Source organism: Aphelocoma coerulescens, chromosome 2 (assembly GCF_041296385.1).
Source record: "Aphelocoma coerulescens isolate FSJ_1873_10779 chromosome 2, UR_Acoe_1.0, whole genome shotgun sequence".
NCBI classification, from domain to species: domain Eukaryota; kingdom Metazoa; phylum Chordata; class Aves; order Passeriformes; family Corvidae; genus Aphelocoma; species Aphelocoma coerulescens.
Genome location: NC_091015.1, coordinates 89,894,667 through 89,917,628, shown reverse-complemented (window position 1 = coordinate 89,917,628; position 22,962 = coordinate 89,894,667). Strand labels below are relative to the sequence as shown.

The 22,962-nt window shown below is 39.6% G+C and overlaps 1 protein-coding gene across 4 annotated transcripts in view; it reads left to right on the top strand.

Annotated features, from left to right (window-relative positions):
- Positions 1-22,962, top strand: part of FBXL7 (F-box and leucine rich repeat protein 7) — a 181,970-nt gene that overhangs the window by 3,486 nt on the left and 155,522 nt on the right. The window contains exon 1 of one of the 4 annotated variants that reach the window (XM_069008315.1): positions 16,373-16,451. The exons of the other annotated variants lie outside the window; for them this stretch is intronic. The gene's annotated coding sequence lies outside the window, so the exon portion shown is untranslated. Of the gene's footprint in view, positions 1-16,372; positions 16,452-22,962 lie in introns of those variants that run through there. 4 annotated transcript variants of the gene reach the window in all.

Sequence of the window (22,962 nt, the reverse complement as noted above, 5' to 3'; positions counted from 1 at the left end):
AAGAAAAAAATTAACCCCGGCAATGGTTGGGGGGAGAGTTAATGTTCTCCAGCTGTTATCCATAGATTGTACTCCTGCAATTTCGCTTCAGTGAAACTTTAGTGGGTTTGGTTTTAGATAGACAGGGTTTGATTCGTTCTTGTGGAAACCTATTAGTCTCGCTGGAGTTGCATCGGGGATGAATTTCAGCTGCTTTGCTTCTGGTGTGAAGGACTACTGGAACAGTCAGCTGGTGTTAGACAAACCAATGGCAAGTACAGAAAGTTTGTCTTCCTGCCAGCTAGTTTTAAGCTTTCTTTAACTTTTAGCTTTCTTCTATATATATTGCCCTCCAAGTATTTAGCTAACTCTGTAGGATATATGTCTTCCCTTTGGCGTATTGGGCAAGCGTATAGGATCTCCACCACCCCCTTTTTTTGTTGTTGAGGGTTTGTAGGTGGAGCGAGGGAGATGATCTTGTGGTCTGCTCCATTCTTTGGGAGTCCAGACGGCAACTGCCAAAGAATACACCTCTCACATCCAAAATATGCATGAAGATTGTGTAAAGGAAAGGGGAAAGACGCCACTTCTAGAGCAGATTCTGCAGTTCCTTTCATTTCCTGCCAAATGAGCTCTGCTTTCTGAAGAGTTGATGAAGTCAGATGCTTTAAGCTATTCTTCCTGTTGTGGGGTTTCAGTCGATTGATAGCATTGCTAGAATAACTCCTGCATAAATGGGGTGAACCTGGAAGTTGCAATCAAAGCCTCTTTGGATTCCTCTTGAAAGGGGAAATCTTTAGTTTTTCACCACAGTTGAAAGGGTCATTGCTGATAGTTCTGGTCACTTGCAAAAAATCATGCTGCTGGGGGGTGTTCACCTCAATGACGGGAAGGCATGAATGCATGCCTGAGCTTTCTTGTGGATTCAGAGGACTGACTGCTTCAATAAATGTACAATTTCTGGGGAGGAATGTGACTGACACTGAGTCTTTTGCAGCCCTCAGTGAAGGGAAGGAGACCTTAACTGTTCCAGAACTACCTGATAGGCACTGTGAGGAAGAGGAGGATTAGTGCTATCAGGGTGTTCTTAATTAGTTCGTCTCTCTCCTACATTCAGAGCAGAGATTGGATCCTGGGAGTGCAGACTACATGTGGCAAAATAATCTTTGCAGTGCAGACCATTACCTGTGTTGAGAAGTAGGTGGAATAGTGGTTTAAAGTTAAAATAAATTTGAAAAATCCCCAAACCCCATGACCAAAACTTCATCATTAATGTGCCTCATAGATCGTGTTTCCTGGTAACTTCTAAGCATTGTCAGTTACAGAGAAACTTGGAGAAGCACTCATGCTACTTTTTCCCCTGAGTGATACAGAGGAGAACAAATCTAAACCTGATAAAGGAAGGCCTTTTTTTTTTTCGCTTCCCATAAACTACTGGAGCTTTTGGTGCCTTTGACAAATGAACCACCTAATTGCTGTAAAAATTTGCTTTTTAGTAGGATGTGATTGTGCTTCCGGGTGGAGGGGTAACACCAATTGCTGTGTACTTTAAAAGCAACCTGAATATTCATTTGGAAGTTCATGGAGTGGTGCCTGTGGTACAGTTTTCAGCCTGTTGGGCTTTGTAGGCAGATGCTGTACCATGCTGTGTCATTTTAGGGGTGGAGAAAAGTACCTTTGTTAGCTGAGCTTCTTGAATGCTGTTTTCCCATTTTCTGCTTGCCGATATCTTAGGTGAGATTTCAGGAAGACAGCTGCAAATGATTTTTAAAATGACTGGGTTTTTTCACATAGCCTTCCTTCCTTTCTTCTCTGGAACTGCAGAACTTAGTGAATTTGCCCACATTGGTTCTCATCTCAATATTGAACAGATACATTAGGGCAAGGATAATTCTTGCTCAAGATATCACTTCTAAAATAGAGAGCTATTATGACCAGGAAATCTGGTGTTGCATGGACTGCTACATTGTTACACTTATCATTAATAAACTTTTTAAAAAATTCACATCAGTGCTGTGTATGTAATAATCTCAGGCAGCTAAGTGTTTGTGACTGATCACATAAACTGCATAGGACTGCCTTTATTTATTTGGTTGCCCAAGGCTTTATTGAATGCGATTTTATTGGAAGCTACAATTGTCATGTTAAGATGCACAGGACAGTTGGATGTTTGAGGAGTCTAAATTAGTATAGAGTCTAGTGAATAATTGACAGTGCCTTTGAATGTATTTGTTTTCCATTAATTTAATTTTCTAAGGCTAAAACTTACTCTGAATGAAGCTTAAATGTAAATAAAATTGCTTACCTGAAAAATCATGCCATGCAGATGGGATATGAACACAACACTCATTTAAAATTTTGTAACATAATAAATTAATACATAAACAAAACTTTGTTTACAGGAATTTACCTATTTTAAAATGTCAAATATTAAATACAAGTTTACTTTTCTAAGTTTTCATTTCAACTTTTAAAATGATTTTTATAAGGGTGATTATTCCTGGAAATCTGTTTACCTGAAAAATATGTGGAGGTTGAGATTTCAGGCTTGCGTATGTTGTAGTTGTAGTATGCTGTAGACTCAGACTGAAGTGTTAAAGCTTGGAATGAGTCTTTCTGAATGTGTTCCAGCAGTTGTGTTTGAACAGTCCTATTGATAATAATAGATAATAGATAAAAATAGATCACTGGAGCAAGAAATCCACTTTATCATGGAGCAGAACTTGTAGACTTTTTGCCTATGCAGTGGAAATCATCAGTTACCTTAGCAAGAGTCTTACTGCTATCTTTCACTTTCTTGCCCTGGGGATAAATCATTCTTCTTTCTCTCACTTACTTAGCTCTTTGCTTGTTTTTAAATAAGAGGAGGCCTTGTGTCTGATAGTGGATAGAGTAGTCTTTTGTTGTAGAAGCTACCAAAAGTCAGGTGTTTTATTTAAGGACCTCTCTTAAAATGTAATGCTGTGGCAGCTGACCAAACAAGACCCTACTCATCATCACAGATGAGTGGACTGAATCGAAGGATGTTGCCCTTTAGCTATTGCCAAGTTGATCAGACACCTTGGCAGTGTTTCCCTGTGCTTGCTGCATGCTGTGCTGTAATGTTTCTGCCCAGAAAAACCTTCTGTGCTGGGCACGAGGCTGGGTGGGTGCTGACTGTAGTGCCAGCTGTTGGCATGGGACTTTTGGGAAAAGGCTGACTGGATGCTGTCCCTCTTTCCACCTGAGGCAGTTTCCCATCCTCATGGGAAGGACTTTAAAACTGCAGGCTTCTGTAACATCAGGAAATTGGCTTTGTGATATGAGTTGGAGGAATAATCTGCTTTCTTATGTGTGAAAGGAATCTGTGACACTGGGGTGAAATTGTGCTTTGAAAAATAACTAACTTTTCAACATGTCTTCTTCACAAGTGACTTCCTCATTAAACTGAGACCATTAACTGAGACCAGTCAAATTTGAGAAAAGCTAAATAATGGTACAAAATTTTGACAATACCGGTGTTCAGACCATACGAAGGAATGTCTTTTTAATAAGTCAACTGTCCAGAATCCTGCAGTTGTGGATAAAACTGTCTTTGGGCATCTCCTGCACTTTCTTCTTCCAGAAGCTGGTCTAGAGAGGATTGGTGACAATGAGCAGCAGCTCCAGTTGGTCAGCTAAAATGTATCATGAAAGACTTGATGCAACACAGGAGCCTGGTGCTGTAGAGAACAGAGGATGGCAGGGGAAAAATAGATGAAACTGTGGGAGAAATAGATGAAGTAGCAGCTCAGACAAGGAAATCAACATCCTTTCTGAATCATAAGCCTTGCTGACAAACTTTTCTTTCTGAATCTGAATATTTAATTTGGCAAGATTTTAATGCAAACTCTTTAGGAATAATTTTCACTCAGTTCTTAGTTTGAAAATGTTCCTTCTCCAAACTTTTACTTGTGGTGTTTTCTGTTCACAAACCACTTGGAAGGAGAATTCCTGTGTAGATCCCAGTGTTCTGGTAAAGTAAGCACCAATACAGAAACCTGCCTTTGTCATGAGATGCTGTTGCTATGAAGCACAGGCAACACGGTTCCACAAAGGTGGCTTTAATTATGATGTGTGACCTGGTATACAGTAGCTAAAACTGTCTAGGAACTGCCAGCCTGTAGCACCTGTGTTCATTTTGGAGTATGTTACCCTCTCAAATCTCTCCCTTCAGCTGGAGAGCATGGTTAAGGTCTGCATTATAGACCCAGACTTTCAGACTTGTCCTTTTTCTGGAAGGTGCTGTTGGACACTAACTCCTTGTGAATGCTGCCTTTCATTTCAGACTAGATCTCTGCTAGTTCAGTGATGCCAGGTGTTCTGACACACCTGATGGCGTGTATGGAAATCTTTTTAATCCAAAAGTTCCAGCATTCAGGACCTGTAGATTTTTGCATATGTTAGAATTTGTTTCTGCAAAAAGTGTTGCTGGATTTACTTCACATGCAGTGCTTACATTAGCTGTGAAAAACAGTATACCATGATAGTCTTGCACTATTTTGTTTAAGAGTTGAATCATAATCATTTATCAATTATTTATATTGGTGGTTAGAATCTGTGAAGCCTCACAGGAAATCTTAATGAGGGTAAATGGGTGGGAATGGTAATAAATGAGCTTTTCCTACATTATTTAATTACAAAATTGTGACACCCCCTTGAGGTATCTCCCCTGTGTATTGCATCTTTAGCAGCAAGGACAGTTTTTCATCCTGGTATTTGTTTTGTTTCTGTCCCATGAGTTTCCCATGGTCAAGTGAAGAATCCCATCTAGTTGGGTTCCAAAATGCTCCTAAGGTGTGCATTTTTTCCTCACTTTGTTTTGATGTCTGAGTTGCATTTACACAATACTATTTGAGCTGTTAAACATGAAGTTTAGTATATCACACTTAGCACCATCTTACTTTACTGTTCTGATATTTTCTCAGGTGATCTGCTGAGACAAAATATCTCTCTGCTCTGATAGAAGTATTTTTTTGGGTTTTGGGGTGTTTGTTGTTCTGGTTTTTTGTTTGTTTGTTTTTTTGGGGGTTTTTATGTTATTTTTTTTTAAACCTTAACAACTTCCATGGGACTACTGTAAATATTATGGTGATAATCAATAGTGCTTTTTGTGTGCACGCTTGCTTATGTGGTTGTATTCTGCTTTTTGGTACTTGTCCGGTGTTGGTTCTTGCATTTTACCTGTGGCTGGATTTCATGCTGCTCCCTTCAGAGAGATGAGACTTGCCTTTTAACAGCAAAGCTGGGGTTGGAAGTATGGCAATATTCCAAATGTCAATCCTTCAACCAGTGTTTTTTTTAAAAGTGTATTTGCAGTCTGACAGTGGCCAACTGCTGTTAACCGAAAGTAATCTTCAAAAATGCTGCTTATGATGCTCATTTTTTAAGTAACTGTCTGCTGAGCAATTCAAAATGATTGTGTGTGTATGTGTTTAGTCAGTTTGTCTCCAAAAAGTAAATTTGCTCTAAGCTCAGTGCTTATGTTGCATGTTGCTGTCTAGATCACATGGCAGGGGCAGGAGGAGGGTCGGGCACAGCACTTAAGTGAGCTGCTGTGCTGCTGTCAGTTTCTCATAAAACAGAATTTTCTTTTCTAAAAAAAATGAACAGCCTGTGTGTGATTCAAGCATGTGTGTTTATACACATGCACACAGCTACAGATTTGTAGGAGATTTAGGCTTTAAAAAGTTGCTAATTTTATCGATAGCTTTTTAGAAAGTAACTTACTGATTAACATCCGTGTTATTTCATAAAATGTTATTGTTTCATAAAAGGCTTCTTGGGGAAGGGAGGGTCACTTTTTTTTTTTTTTTAAATAGATATTAGCTAACTAACTGTACTCTAGGGAGTTATCTTTGACTTGGTTGGTAGCTTTGCATGGTGCAAGATTAACTGAATGCTCTTCCATACATTTAAATAAAATAAATGGAAAAAACTGTGTTCCAGTCTGAGGCCTGAATAAACTTTGAAGCTGGGGATGCATGACATGGAAAGCTTCCAGCAGACCTGTCTCAGCTACGGTAGTAGGAGTCCAGGACTTGCACATCCTTGTCTTTCTTTTACCCACTCCCCAAAGGCATGGAAGGAGATGAGACTGCTTTGGTAACTTCTCTAAACTGAATTTGAATATCCTTCTACCAGACTGGACTTCATAAAATCCAAACTGAAGTTGATACTATATCATTCCTTGTGAGGGGGGAGAAATAAATGTCTACATGTATTCAGAACTGGGTGAGTGGTTTGAAGTCGAAACCGCTAACCCCAAAAAACTCCTCAGTGAACTTAGTTTTCTGGCAGTTTCAGTCCTCGGCCACTTCTGGATTCCTTACTTCTGTGAACAATTCCTAACTAGGAGTTGGTTTGCTCCTTCGTGTGTCTTGTTTGTGTTAGGAAAGTGACTGGCAGAAGTAAGTGGATGACATTTGAAGGCTGAAATGCACAAGTGGTTTATTTCTGCTCTTCATTTTACGGTTAGCTATGCCCTATTTTTTAATACAGGACATGTGCTTTGCTAAATTCGGACAACTATTTAATTAAGGAGTAGAGACCTTAAAAAGCTGGAAAACAGGTGGTGGGCTGCCAGTAAAATCTGTTCCTTCTTGATAAGAAGAAGAAATATGCAACACTTTCCATGTGTATAGATGTGCAGCTTGTGATTGGATAGACAAGCTGCGGGACTTTGTTATTCAAGTAGCATATCATAACAGGTATTTAAGAAGAAGGTTCCTACCCTGTGCCAATATCCAAACTCAACAAAAATAGTATGTTGGCAAAATAGGCTCTTTACCCTATGCACTTTTGTGACCTCTGCCTTAAACAAGTAAATGGGGAAAAATTGTTGTTTTTTGGGGATTTTTTTACCCTTTTTTACCCTTCTTGGAGTAAAGTGAGCAACAGGAATCTCTCTTTCATGCCCATGTTTTGAATCAGGAAATTCCTGTTTGCAATACATAATTTTGTCAAATCAAGATCTGAAGTCACGTGGCACTTTTCTTTCTCAGGGATTTGTGTACAAATGTGTATAATAGCTGCAGTAATGCTATACTGAAGTCTTTCCAAGCAGGGTAGTAGCTTGGAGGAAGGTGTTTTAATACTCTTTTCAGTAAATCTATTTTAAAAATTATCTTCCTCAATTTCCTCTTTTGTTCCTGTGAAAAGAAAACCAAATGAAATCGCAGATGACATTATAAAACGCGCAGTTATGAGGTTGGCTGTGTTTTTGTTCTGATCTTTCTTCTAAGAAAGAAAGAGGAGTCCAAAAACCCTGGCATAACGTCAATGATAGTTAACTAGGAAGAACCTCTTTTGATCGAGAGTCACACGACCTTGTTTCACAGTGAAAGGAGAATTTGTATCGAGTCTAGTTGTCACATGACAATTGTAATCTTGTCAGTTCGTGGGGAGTCCAGATTTTGTTTGTGTGACTGCATGCTTTGTGGAGCAGCACTCCATCTATTTAAGGCTCAGATATTTTGTTGCCAGATTGCACACAATCCTCCTTCTGTGTAAATGGCTTCACAGAGAAGAGAAACTTTGAAATTTTTCTTAAATTGTAATAATTACTTAGGGTAATTTTACTTAAATCCTATCCTTGAGAGATAGTAATGCTATTGTGGGAACTGACGAAGTGCACTTATTTGAGAGTTTCTTATGGTGCTCATGGCTCTTGTATTGTTTTGTCTCTGTTGCAATGATGGCAGTACTTGATCTCGTTCATCACTGGAGGGCAAGGCGAAAGGCAACAGCTGGTCACCAACAGACGTACCCCACAGATGTTTTTGGGGTTTTCCTGTAGTACCGAGTAAAACATATTTCTATTCCAGTTTTTCATTGCCTTTTCTTTGACACTTTATAAGGAAGTTGCTTGTGGCATCAACATGGAATCATGGAGTAATTTGGATTGGAAGGGACCTTTTAAATGTCATTTAGTTCAATCCCTCTGCAATGAGCTCCAGGTTGCTCACAGCCCCTTCCAACCTGACCGTTTATGTTTCCAGGGATGGGTTATCCATCGCCTCGCTGTACAACTTGTTTCAGTGTTTCACCACCCTATTGTAAAATAATTTTTCCTTGTATCTGGTCTAAATCTTTTAGTTTAAAACCAATACCCCTTGTGCTGTTGCAACAGGTCTAGTAGAGATCTGTCCTTATCTTATAAGCCCTCTTTAAGTATTGAAAGATTGAATAAGGCCTTAAAGGAGTCTTCTCCAGGCTGAACAACCCCAACTTTCCCTGCCTGTCCTCATGGAAGGTGTGCTGCAGCACCCTGACATTTTTGTGGTCCTTCTCTGGACTTGTTCCATGTCTTTCCTGTGCTATGGTCTCCAGCACTGGACACAGCACTCCAAGTGTGGTCTTGCATAACCTTTTTAAAATAAGGTTGTGGAAACAATAAGCTATTGCTGGTTTATGTGGTGAAAATTGTTGATATACAACTTGAGCTTCTAGAATTTTTGAGACTTCAGAATATACTAAAAGAGGTATAAAAAAAGTCTTGTAGCAGGAGGATTTCAATTCCAGTTAGCCCTGCTAGCATTAAGTTGAAGCTAACTCTATGCCCCTATATGTCAAGAATATCTGTGGCTGACCTTCCTCCTCAGGTTCACATATGAATGTACTCTTTTGTGCACAGCCACCAAGCCTGAAGGTCCTCATCTGTTTTTAGCATGGTTTGAGAACATGGGTTCTCTTACTCCAGAGCCTCTAGTTGTGGATTTTTTCTTGTTTTGGAATACTAGACTGCCGGTGGAGATCTGTACAGACAGTAAAATTACATTACAACATTTTCCAATCAACTCTTGGACATATTTTAATGTCTGTAGAACCTGAAGTACACAAACCCAAAGATTGGAAGTGACACCTCTGGAGATCTCTAATCCAACCTGCTTCTCAAAACAAAGCCAACTAGAGCAGGTTGCACAGAATATTGTGCTGTCAGATTTTTTAGCACCCCCAAAGATGAAGATATTACAATGCCCCTGAGAAGCCTGTTCCAGTGCTTGGTCACCCGTAGGTTTTAAAAGAAGAAAAAAGTGCTTTAATGTTTAAATGGAAATGCTTGTATTTCAGTTTGTGACCATTCCCTCTTGTCTGTTCACTGGCTGTCACTGAGAAGATTGTCTTCCGTACTCCCTCTCCTTTCCAGGTATTCATACACAATGATAAGATTCTGTCTGAGTCCCCTCTTCTCCAGAGTAAGGTGTCCTAGCTCTCTAAGTAACTTTCTGCCTGGCAGATTTCTCAGTTGTCAGTTTTGTTTCACTGTCCACTTAGCTAGTCTGTGCTTCATCCATTTGTCTATGAAGGTGCTATGGAAAACAAAAGTTGGGAAGTCTTGCTGAAGTCAGGATAAACCACTTGTGTACTGCCCTAGTTCACCGAGCCAGTTGTTTCCTTATTAGTGTCTGTCAGGTTGGCCTAGACTGGCTTCCACTTATAAATCCCTGATAATGACTTCCCATCACCTTTTTGGCTTGGAAATGTTTTCCAGCAAGCTCTGTCACTTTTCCTTGAGGTGAGGCTGACTAGCCTGTGGCTCCCTAGATTGTCCTCCAAGCTGTTCTAGAGACAGGGGCATGTTTTGCTTTTGTCCATCTCTCGGGGAGCTCCTGACCTGTCTGCAGTAACTGGGGGATCTTGCCATGACATTGGCCAGACCCACAGCCATTACCAGTGCACTCCATTAGGTCTCATGGATTTGTGCCTGTCCAGTTTGGTTAAATATTCCCTAGCTTGATCCTCCTGTACTTCTACTGGTTACTTATGTTTAAGAAAAGCTACTACCAGGCTTTCAGAAGCAATAGAGTTCAGCTGTAGCAAGTTCTGGCAAGTGTGAAGGCTGTATTACAGTAGTTGAGTATTAAACAGTACTCTGTAAACTTGTGTCTACAGCTGGTTTGGAGTTTTTCAGCTGTAATTTATTTTTACCTTATATTATAAATGGTAAAAATGGTATTCACTTCCACTGGATAAAGAAACTCACGCTTTCTCAATGACTACACTTTCTCTTGGCAGAGAAGAGATAAAATAGAAGAATCCTCCTAAGAGTTGTGGTGGTAGAATCTGGCTGTGTTTTTTTGTTGCTGTTTCTGGCAGCAGCAATGGTATGTACTTTTCATAAAAGCTTCTTCAGTGGAGTTTTGCTTGCTTCAGGAGGAACAGCTAGCCCAGGATAAGGTTTTTTTTTGCTCCTAGAAAATTAGGATTGTTACTTTAATTAATAAAATTATATTATTAATAATAAGAAGAAATCACTTCTGCCATATTCAAGTTGATATAGCCATGACTGGTAAAAATACTTGACAGTAATCCTTATTCTACTGGTGTAAAGTTTTGCTTCTTTTCACATATTCTAGGATTGAATCAAAGAGGGTTTAAATCCCCCATTTAACTTACGGAAGGTTAATGCTCTAGTTTCGAAGAAATGGCTTACTTTTCATATGTGAAATAATGAAATATGATTGTCTTAAGTTTTCTTCTGAAAGCAATCACTGATTGCTGTCATCACCAGGTGACATGGTTAATTTTAATCCTCTAAAGTGCTAGTGGATGCTTCTCAATGTAGTGTCTTCTATTTAAAACCAAAGTTATGTACAATACAATGGGTTCTGGGTATTGTTATGTCTGATGCTAGTTGGCAGTTGAATTTGCATTTTGATTTTAGTACCAAAAAGCTACCTCTAGGGTAATTCACCTGTTAATGTTATCTATTCCTTGAACATTTGTTCTGTGTGGGAGAGTGGGTAACTTTCTAGAAAGGTGAGAGGTTAAATGTTCTGTGGCATCAGAACTAAAGCCACAGTGCATAAATTAAAAAGTTCTAATGTAAGATTTTAGGGGCGACTTTTTGAAACTGTTTTTCTTTCCGTTTGTATGTATAGACTAGACAGCATAGTCCAGTCTAAAGTTTTCTTTGGCACTCAATTAGGCATGAGCAGAATATTTTGCTTATGTCTTCATTTCTCTTGGGAAATTATTGCTCTATACTCCCCCGTGGGTGTACCTTTTGTTGCCCTGCATGGTTGTCTTTACGGAAAAACACGAATGCTTGTGGTGAGTATTTATTTCTCTTGCCAGGAACTAGTGGAACAAAGGTGAATGTGAGACTTCCTCTCCCTCAAACAATTACTAATTTTTCCTGTTTTAAATCTGGTTTTAGAAGGCTCCATGTGAGAGCCTTTCTTGTATCTGAGAAATAATCCAACTGTGAATTGGCTTACAGTTTATCAAGAGGTAGCACAGAAATTGTGAATAAGGGGAAGGGCTAGTTTCTCTTTGGTTGTACAGGAATTTATTGATTCAAATATTCTTTTGATTTGGGTCTTTGATAATGGTGTAATTTGCTTCTCATCATGAAAGCAAATAGTATGGCAAGCTGTATTTGTGTCTCCAAGAGCTGAACTGTGATGACTGCCCAGCATCTTTAAAATGGTACGTGTTTCCATAGTGTGTGTCAGGTAATGAAGTGGATTTGAACAACCTTATCTCTTACCTTTTTTTTGAGCACAGGAGTTGGCAGCAGTAGGACACAGTGAATGTTGCAGACCTGTTCCATTATGGGTTTCCTGCTTTCATTTTGCCAGGCCTCATTTTCTACAGAAAACAAATTCTTGCCCTTCTGTGGATAAGATCTCCTCCTGACCTTACCCTTGCCTTGTCTGTCACTGAAGTGTAGGGTTTCTTCATTAAGTCCCTACATGAGCAAAAACATTCCTAGAAACTGAAGTTTAGCTTCCCCAGGATTAGAATCTAAACTAGAATCAGTCTAGTCAGACACAGGAGCCTTTCATGCAGCAGTTGGCTGTCAGTGGTTGTGTGGTTTGTCCATTTGTGCCTTTTAAGCACTGATTAATCCTACCCATGTTTTCCTCAATTTTCCTCCTAATTGAGGTATTGGCACTTGACTGAAAGGAATGTGCTAGGTAGGACACGGAGCCTGGGCTTTTTGTTAATTGGGTCATATTGGTAACAGCCTTGTTGCTAATGCTAGCCATCCGTGGTTTTGAGAAAATATAAGACAAATTGTGAAGGATTCTGTAGATTTAGGAGGTATTTTTGAGCCAAGGCCAGGTCTCTAACTATGCTCTTGGGAGAAGAGGGATTGTCACACCATCTTGCTTTAGCCCTGTAGATGCTGGCGGGTGGGTGTGAAGTGTGGACGAAATCACTGTGCAATCAGTAGAACTTACTCTTCTAAGTTTTTCTTTTAGTTGAAAAAAATTGATATCTACCAAGGGCAGAAAGTGGTGGTACATGGCTACTGGTCAGCCCTGTGAGGAGATCCCTCATGTCTGCTGGCTCATACCCAAAAGCAGCTGTTTTGTTCTTCATGAGTTCTTCATCATGCCTGGTGAAGTCTTGAAGTGGATGGCATTCTCCAGAGACAACGACCACGTTGTAATATAAAAGCTCTCTCTAATGAATAGGATAGATCAAGCTCACCTGTTGGAATGTAGTAATCTAGGCTTCATGAGAGATGCTGCTTTGTGCAGCCAAGTAAGGAAGGGCAGGGTAGAGAAGAGGTCACTGAAGTTCCTCAGTCTTTCACACAAATCCTTAACTAGTAGGCAGCCTGACCACACTTAAACAAGTGTGGTATGTTTCATTTTCACTTTTACATGAAAAATCTACTTTTGCTTTTTGTGGTTTCAACCTGTGTAGCACTATGAGAGGTGCAGGATGAGCAATGCAAGACCTCAAGGGCAAATGCAAAGAATTCTTGGGGTTTTCATTGATTTCTAATTCCCTTTGGTTTAGAATGCTCTCCAAATACAGTGTGATGGTGCAATGCTGCTCTATGATACTTTTGCAGTCAGCTTTTTCCGAGTGTTCCACAAGCCCTTTGCAATTTCTTCCATCTCTGTAGAGTTTTACCTTTCCACAGGAGTAAAAGATATCCATAGTTTCTTCTTCATAGTTCTTGCAGGTGCTGTATTTCACCTGCTTGAGGTTTGACCTCTTTGAGGTTCTTCGGTGTTCTATGAAAAACCTTGTAATGAGCAAGAAGTGCTGCTATCCCTTATCCAAACATATGAGGATGGAAGTGGGTTGCCAATACAGATTATTGCTACTCGAATAAAGTAGGGGGTGCAGGGGATTTGGGGACTGCTCTTTAGCTGGTAGCAGTAGATGTCAGAACTAAGAATAAAATTGCTCCACCTCCTCTCCCTCACTTTACAAATCCTAGGTACTCTAGGCTGATTTGAAGATGAAGATTGCTTCTTACCAGCATTTATTTAATTGTAACAACATGTGCTCTTCCAGTGTGAGGATTTTTGTGTAAAACTTTTTTTTCTGTAGACTTGACCACAGGAAGTTTCAGGAAAAAAACCCCCAGTGTAAATTCAATTACATATTGTAGAGTCTTGAGTCTTACAGCTGAAAGTACAAAGAGGTGGAGCTGCAGTGAAAAGGTGTTTTTTTTCCTGGACCATACAAGAGATGTTCAGCAGGTACCCAGTAGAAACTTTGCTTAAATTAAAAAAATGAATGAATGCTCTAGGGATAAGAGACTAATCTGTGTTACTAGTGAATCATCTCGTGAGCTAGATGTTCCTAGTGGTGTGTTTTGGGGTGATAGGAAATGGTGTAAGAATAATGAATTACATGAAGTGTTCTCTGCTATTCTCTTCTACAGTAATAGCAAAATTGAGTTTGCTTCATTTTTGAGAAAAGATCCTTATCTTGTGGTGTAGCTGAGCCTCTTTGCTTTGGAACAAGAGCTACTGGTTTTTAAAAAGGGATTTTTTTTTTTTAATAAGGACTTCATATTTTTTTAAAATCCTCCTTCATGATGAAGCCATGAAAAGTTAAAAGAAAAAATCTTAATATGCTAATTGTTGTATGTTGGCTTTGCATTTGTCTGCCAGACAGCTGAAGTCCTGTGTTAGTGATATCCAGACTGCACACAAGTAATACAGCTTTGCAGAAATCAAAAATGTGTGATGAGAATGAAATGAAAAATCCATGATGCAAAAATGAAAAATGTATGATGAACAACTTGAAGAACAAAATTCTTTAGGGAACTGGCCTTAATTTTGGCTTCTGAACATATATTGGAGATGTTGTATATTCATACTACATAGTGTTGTTAATACTTTGGCTTTTTATTTACCTGTGTAGTGCATCTTTAAAAAAAAAATGGCTTTCACAACTTTCTTTGAGCCTCTAAGTTCTTCTTAGTATATGAACTAGATTAATGGAATTTCTAGAATTTTAAGCCCTAGAATTCCAATAAGAATCCTCAAAGAGTTTTCTAATCTGGTTCTGGTGAAATGAATTTGAAGAGTTAAGACTAAGAATATGATTTTCAGTTTTTTGTGACCAGCATTGACTCTTGTGATCTAAAAAGGATGGCTTATTTCTGAAATATTTCTTTTCAGGAATTGAACTGTATTTTTGTTACTTTTTTATTTAAAATGCAATATTCAGATAAGGAAAATGTACTGTTATGCCTTTAGAAAAAGATGCAAAAAACCAAGCACAAGTAATGCAAGAATGAAATGTGTTAAGGAGATTGGAAACCAGACCACTGTACTTTCCTTGAGACTGTCTTGCCACATTAGTTATACAGGAAAGTCATTAAATCCTGGCTATCTTATGAAATGCATCAGCTGAGCCCTGATAATTCTGGTTGCCAGCAGGCCAGAAATCAGCTAATTGCATTTTTTATAAACAATTTACCATAACACAAATGCTTTATGTCAATATATATTAATGTAGTGCATTGACCTGACCCAGTGAAATGTGACAACCTCACCGTTCAACAGGGCTATGCCCTCTGGAAAGGTGGTGAATTAAAATTCTTTTATTGATGTAATGTGTTAGTTTGCTGCTTGCCAGCTGCAATAAGCTGGGTATTCCCCTAGGATTTTTTTGGTGGAATGTTCTGTGGTGGAGGAGACAGGGGTGCTGCATCTGAGCAGAGGCAAAGTAACTCTTCTAACGTGGAGCTGTGCAGTCACAGCTTTGATGAACTTTATCAAATTTGTTTCTGTCTTCCATTTACTGAAGGGCTGCCTTTCTCTTGAGCAATAGGTAGAAAGCTTAACATTCCTGTTTGGCAATAGTCCAAGACATCTCAAGGGCCTGGCATATCAGGTGATCCTTCTGTGCTTGCCAACAAAGTTGGAAAGAGTATCACTGTTGGTTTGTTTTGTTTTGTTTTGTTTTTTTTTTTCTTGAAGATTAACTCTTTACATGAGACATAAGAAAACTTCTCTAAAGAGATAGCATCAGTTGTGAACAGTAAGTGGACAACTCTCTCTATCTGATGTTTTGTCATTGCTTTGCCACTTACATAAGGATTTATTCTTAAGGGTAATGGATTTATGATTTGGTAACACCAGTATGGATAGATAACACCATTTAGATAAGTGGCACAAAGGCTTTCAAAAGTATTTTAAAGAGAGTTTGCCACTTGAATTACTTCCTGTGGTATCTTGCTGTGTAAACTACTATGAAGCTCTGTGACCATGCTGGAAACAATTAAGGATAGGTAAGAAAGGAGGTTTGAATGAAGTTAAAAACAGAACAGGTAAGGAATCCATCCTGAAGTTGCCAAAGGAATTTGCTTGTAATTTTGGGTCAAATCTGGAATTGCTCTTCAAGAGCCTCTCAAATTGTTTCTCTGCAGCTGAAAGCAAACTCCAGTCTAAGATTAGTCTGGCTTCACCTTAATGTGTTCTGAGAGATGCACATCTGTTGTCTCTGATTCTCTGATCCTGAGATCCTTACAGTCAGTAAATCCAGTTGCCTGCTGCCCTCTTGTAAAATCTGACAACAGTTTCTCATAGTTTGGTAACTGCATGCAAAGCCAGTAAAGCCTTGGGTGTGCTCCCATGTGCAGATGGTTGGTTGGTGGCAATTGCTGCTTGACTCTGTGCAGCTCAGGTAGTACTCTTTCTTGCATTGGTGTCATTCAGACTGGCCAGAAGTTTTTAACATCCTGAAGAATTTTCCATTACACCTCCTAATCACTTTTGCGTAAATTATGAAGTGGCTAAAAGGTTATTCTTCTCTTGCTTAATGGCACAGTTGTCTCTTGAGATGAGTATTTCTTTTCTGCTCTGTTGTTTTGAGAAGTGTGGGAAAGAGCGTACTGCAAGTACTTGTGTTGTTTTGAAAATGCTTCTTGGGATCCAGACAAAATGCAATGTCTGGAATATTTCTGTTTATTGTCTGTGAGAGGCACAGGAAATAGGAAAGGCCAACTAAATTATAGCAGCCAGCAAACTCCTCTGAAGCAAAGGAAAATTTAGGGGGGACAGAACTGGGCCTTGCTGCCCACTGGGTCTGTGTTGCACATTCCTCATAAATCTAATGACAGAACTGGATCAAGCCTCCTTCATTCTAGAAGAGCAGAAGGGAAATGAAGAGTTTCAGAGCCAGTTTATCAACTAGGAAAGGGAGAAACATTTACTTCTCTCCCCCTAAATCTCCATAATCTGTAGGTGAGTTCTCAACAAGGTACCAGAGCTGCAGGAAAACTTGTAGGCAGAATTTTCTCCCACCTTCACTTAGAATAAATGGTCATTATTTTCTTTTGCTAGTTAGAGTTGCAGATGAAAGTGGAGGATGCTAAGAACTGTTATTCTAAGTGAGAAAATTGATGTAAAATCCTGTACTGTCTCAACTAATTGGGAATCTACAGTCTTGGCAAAAGTTCTCCAATGTTGCTGTAAAGATAAGCAACCTACCAAGTTTATTAGTCCTCTCACCTCAAGGCAAAGCTGTTTGCATTTTCAATTTTCTGTTTTTTTGAAGCCTAAGCTGTCCAGTTTTTAGGTTAAATAGATGTGTGAAAAAAAATTAAATCTGGGAATCTGGCCATAGGAAACAAACTAGAATTGCTGTTTCTTTGAATGTTTAATGACAGTAAGATAAATTGTTGTGAAGTACTTTATGCCTCATTCATAGCAAAGTACTACCTTTATCTTAAAATGTTGTTTGCACATATGTAATGTAAAAAATGCTCTTTAGACTTGAACATGTTTATTTTTGGTTGATGCTAAACTTAAATGGTGATTGATTCCTTGGGATTCATTGGCATGCTTTCTGCTAACCCAAGACATGTCCTTGACCTGTGAGAGTGTGCTGCTGTGGGACTGCTTGCCTTCCTCTGTAACATGGCACCTGAGGGTTTGTCCTTCAGAGCAGTATGTTTTTGTATGAGTTCTCATTGGAAAGGGACTCTTCATATTGTGCTGTTGTGTTTATGTCATGGAGTTAAATCCTAATGCTCTGCTTATATCCTAAGAAATGTTGCACATTGTTTGTGTAGGTGATGATCATCTCTCCAGGCTGACAGCCCAGGGTTTGCACAGTATTTATGTGTGTCCCCCATTATTTAAATTAAAATCTCTGTGGCAGTTATCAGCAGTGGCAGAAGTAAGAATTGGAAGAAAAGGACTGTATGGGCAAGATCGTTTTCTCTAAAAACACTCCTGGGAGTACCTTTGCGTAGAGCCTAAAATACATGAACTGGCTGAAGTGAGACCCCTGTAGCCTGGTGTCCTCTCCTTTGCAGTGACCCTTAGTGACTTATGAACAAAGAACAGTTTAATGGAGTCATGCGAAGAGTTAATAGACAGAACCTGTAGAAGTGTGACTGGTATCTGAAGCAAGTTAGGTCTTCACTACTCCTTATTTGAAATACTGCAATTCTCTTGGCTACAGTAGTCAGTAGAAGTGAAAAGCTGCAGTCGTATTTTGTGTTTATAAATTAAATCCTGCAAATTGTAATCATTCATCACTATAGTTTAGCTAAAAACATTTGTTTCTGACACCTTGTGGTTGAGCCTCAGAGCAGCAGCAATATAAGAAGTTTCATTAGAGAGAAAGAGAGTCTGTTCTTTCCTTGCTGTTTAGTCACAAAATGGCCTGGGTTAGAAGGGACCTCAAAGGTCATCTAGGTCCAACCCCCTGCCATGGACAGTGACATCTTTCACTAGACCAGATTGCTCACAGCTCCATCTAACCTGTCCTTGAACACTTCCAGGGATGAGGCATCCACAACTTCTTTGGGCAACCTCACCACCCACACAGGAAAGTATTTCTTCCTAATATCTAACCTAAACCTACTCTCAGTCTGAAACCATTCCCCCTTGTCCTGTCACTGCATGTCTCGGTAAGAATCCGTCTCCATCTTTCTTGTGGGGTCCCTTCAGGTTTTGAAAGGCCACACCTAGGTCACCCCAAAGCCTTCTCTTTTCCAGTCTGAACAAACCCTATTCTCTTAGCCTTTTGATTTGATGGATGAACTGTTAGATAGATAAAGCTGCTTTTCTATCCCTGTTCTAGTAGTGCAGCCTTGCTGAGTGGCAATGTATTAACCTACTTGTGTGATCAACTCCTCTCATAATGACAAAATTAATTGAAGCTCCATGAATTTGCAGTGACATATGAAGGACCATTTTAGGGTTTTGGAAATGGAGTTTTGTTGCATGTATAGCACATCTCTAACTGTTGGATTTATGGACCATAAGAAATAAAGCTGCACTTTTCCAAGCTCTTTATTTTTCCTGCATAAGCATTTTTATTGTTCATCTGTTTTCAATAGCTCTCAATAAGGGATGGGTTTTAAAAACATTTTTACAGTAAAAGCTTTTAAACATAAAGTTGTCTGAGTTCATCTTACCCTGAAATAGCTTTTTCTGAAATACTTTGCTTGTATCACACTGTACTGTAGGTCCAAGCCCTGACTTGGACTTGGTGGGTCCAACTGGGGCAACTCTCACTGAGAATGATTGAGTCGAAGCATCTGTTTGCATGTAGAAAGTATCTTTGTTCTTCTGGAAGTCTCTATTTCCAAGCAATGAGACTACCTTTTAAATTGAGGGTGAACCTAGAGTGAAAGCTAATCTACCTGCTGGGTATAACCATAAGCCCCTTTAGTTTTAGTTTGGTTTATACAGAGAAAAGGGCATTTTCAAATTTAGTCCATAGTAGTTTCCTCAGATCAGGTAAGGTGCCATTGGAGAATCCATTTGTTGCTGGTATAATTGTCTAAACTGTAATCCTTATCTATGCAGAAGGTTTGCATGGGAAGAAATTCTGTTGCTAATGGGCATTGCTTCTTCAGCAAATTTCTAAAGTTGGTCTGGTCTGTGAATTTCAAATAACTTGTGCAGAATTCCTTTATGGACTTGAAGCCATTCCAGGGGTTTAAAAAAAGAATAGAACTGTGGTGTCTGTTTCCTCCTTGGTAAGGATAGAAGAAAGGCAAATGGACACATTTACTGTCTGTGATTATTGGCAGAATCCTGCAAAAAGCAGATTTTGTAGCTTGACAACAGCTGTGACTCAAAGCTGCCTCACTTGCTTGTCTCTGTTTGTAATTATCTAATCCTGCTTAGGCTTTCTTTTCCTGAATACTGGTTTTTGTATGGTGAGCATTTCCTGCAGTAGAGGACTAACACAGACTGAGGACCTTTCCCATCACAAGGTAGGATGCTCCAAATCTAAACAAATATCTGATAGGAATGGTGTGATTTCTTCTGACTTGTTCTTTAGGTCATATTTCTCTTTAGGCCTAATGAGGACTGTTGCTCTCTTCTGGCCTATGCTCTTAAAAGAAGAACGCTAAGTACTCTAAATATTTTAGTTACCTTACAAAAAGCTGAATACTGTTGGCATCTGCTGCTCTTTCTCCAGGAGAATTCTTGTTACCAGCCCATTTGTTCATGTTTTGTGTCTCCTGGCATTAACAGCTTCTGGTAGCTGGATGTCAGATACCCGCAGGCATGTCAGCGTGGCTCTGCTTCCCATGTCAGGGAGTCTGCGTTAATGCTCTGGATTAAATGGAGCAACTTGGACCTGGAAACACTGACTGTTCCTCTAAAACTGGCAAACAGCAGTAAAAGGTGATTCAAATGTGGGGAAACCTACTTCAGGGAAGCTTGTTCAGGGTAAGCAGAGGGGAAACTTTCGCCTGAGAAGTTTTTCATCTACATTTGTTGAATTTTACTATTGATTTTGTAATTCTGGAAATACAGAAGCAATCCAACTACTTTTTGATTAAATGCCATGTCTTTATTAAAAACTAAAGTACTTGCATGATTTGCCAGTCAGTGATTGATTCATATAGAAAATAAATTTTTAATAAAAGCAGTTATGAGATTTGCCAGGGTAAGTTCCAAAAACGTAATAGTAAGATGTGGTTCTTGCTTCATACATAAATCTAATATTGTTTAGAAACCATTAGAGGAGTGACTGAGGTCACTGGGTCTGTTCAGCCTGGAGGAGGCTGAGGGGAGACCTCATTGCAGTCACAATTTCCTTGTGAGGGGAGGAGGAGGGTCAGGCACTGATCTCTTCTCTGTGGCGACCAGTGACAGGACCCAAGGGAATGGCCTGAAATTGTGTCAGGGGAGGTTTAGGTTGGATGTTGGAGAAAAGTTTTTCACCCAGAGGGTGGTTGGGCAGTGGAACAGGCTCCCCAGGGAAGTGGTCACAGCACAAGCCTGACAGAGTTCAAGAAGTGTTTGGACAATGCTCATGGGCACATGGTGTGACTTTTGGGGATGGTGCTGTGCAGGGCCAGGAGATGGACTGATGATCCTCATGGGTCCCTTTCGACCCAGGATATTCTGTGGTTCTACAGAACATGGAAAATGACAGCCTAAAGCAGATGTAGCAGTGTGGTTCCTGGAGTGGCTAGGTCAAGTTTTTTCAAGCAGGCATTTGGACTTCCTGCCATGAGAAAAACAAGGTAAATATTTTACTAGTTTTAAAAGCAAAACATATAATTTTTTTGTTTTGTTTTCTGCTTAGTTATGGCATCTGTTAAAGGGTCCATGCTTGGAGGCTTGCTTCTGTTATGAATTTTCTGTTTCTGTTGGTATGTTTGTGCAAATCACCTACAGCAGGCACAGGACCCAGAAGCTTAAGCAGTCTTTCTAGGCATTTACAACCTCTGCTGTTCAAGCTGACAGCAGTCTGCGTTAAGTCCTGAGAGTAATTTGTTGTCATTCTTAGCAATTTGCTTATTCAGTTGTGCAACTGACCAACACATCAAATGTTGTCTAGTTACAGTGGTTGCCTCTTTTTTTAATATGGTTGTGCCTGAAGGTGACCAGGAAGGCCAGTGGCACCCTGGCCTATATCATCAATAGAGTGGTCAGCAGGACAGGGCAGTGATCATCCCCCTGGCACTGGTGAGGGCACACCTTGAATCCTGTGGTGAGTTTTGGGTCCCTCACAAGAAAGTCATTGAGGTGCTGGAGAGGGTCCAGAGAAGGGAAACGGAACTGGTGAAAGGTCTGGAGCACAAGTCATATGAGGAACAGCTGAGGGAGCTGGGATTGATTGGTTTGAAGAAAAGGAGGCTCAAGGGGAACCTTACTGCTCTCTACAACTGCCTGAAAGGAGGGTGAAGTGAGGTGGGGGTTGGTCTTTTCTCCCAGGTAACCAGTGACAGAATGAGAGCAAATGACCTCAGTTTATGCCAGGGGAGGTTTAGATTGGATATTAGGCAAAATTTCTTCATAGGAAGACTTGTCCAGCACTAGAATAGACTACCCAGGGAAGTGGTTGAGTCTCCATCACTGGAGGTATTTAAAAGACATGTAGATGTTGCACTTGGGGATATGGTTTAGTACTAGGCTTGGCAGTGTTAGGTTCATGGTTGGAGTTGATGATCTTAGATGTCTTTTCTGTTCAAATGATTATATGATTCTGTGGATGGACAACTACATGGACCCCAGTATTTACAAATACAATGAAGAGCTCCAGCTTATGAGTATGCTTTTCCAAAGGCAGTCAGAACAATTACAGGGAACACTTAGCATTAATTGTAACAGTTTTCACTTCTATGAGGGTGTCCTTGGGTAGCTTTTAATGCAAATAGTGTTGCTGGGCTCCTAAGGATATGTAGACTATGAAATGTTGGTAATACTAATATTCACAATAATTTGCATATAGTAACCCAATTAAAAAGGTCTGGTTAAAAGATGCTATCCTTTAAAGAAAATATTGAACCTTTGAAATGAAAGAAATATAAACATATATGTTCTTAATGTTAAAATTCGACATTGGAGTGCAGACAGTCATTGTGACTGGTTCTGAGTGAGTTTGTAAGCCAGCTGGGGAATGTGTGACATTAGGCATACTGTAACCCATTATGAAGTCAGATTGGAGTTAGAACTTTAAATGGTTCTTTAAGAATTCTGACTCAGCTGTTAAGTACAAATCAAAAGATTGTAGCTGGCAGCCAAACAATGCATATAATTCATCAGAACATATGTAGTTAAATAATTTTTTGATGGAAGGAGATTGAGAGGAGGAACTTTCTGAGATGAGATCTGACACCTCTGCCTTGCCGGCCGCAACTGGTTTTTGTATAAGCAAATGTGTTTCTCTGCTTGATTCAGGGGTTTTCTGTCTTTCCTGTTACAGTACTTCTCTCTACATGTAGCAGGTTAGTAGTGGTCTTTGGTGGAAACACATTCCAGAAGCCTCATCTAAAATGTGGTGTACAGAAACAAGTGATGGCTGAAGGTCATCAGGGCACCCTTTGCCTCTTGCTTAGGTAGAATGGAAATTACTGGCCTGATGACCCAGGATTATATGAATTGTGACAGGAGAAATTGCATTCATAATACATACCAGCTTCCAAGGTGCCTTCAGGTCAGCTGTGTTTTTTGAAATCACTACGGTCATATGAATTTTGGCAGCCTGTAGGTGGTGGGATTTTTGTGGAGAATTTTAGCATCTACTTGTTAAAAATGTCTGTCTCTTCAGAGTTAAAATGACTACGCATATAAGAACTTAAAATCTGGTGTGTCAAATCAGATTAAATATGAAATTTAGTGTTTGCTACCACATTTTAGAAAAATACAACCTTGGCATGAGAACAGCTCATGCTGCAGATATTGTGTACAGTAGAGAAACTTTTAAAAGCTTCCAAATTCCTATAAATTTTTGTTTGAGCATGCAGTGTGCTTGACAGTCCAACCTCACATC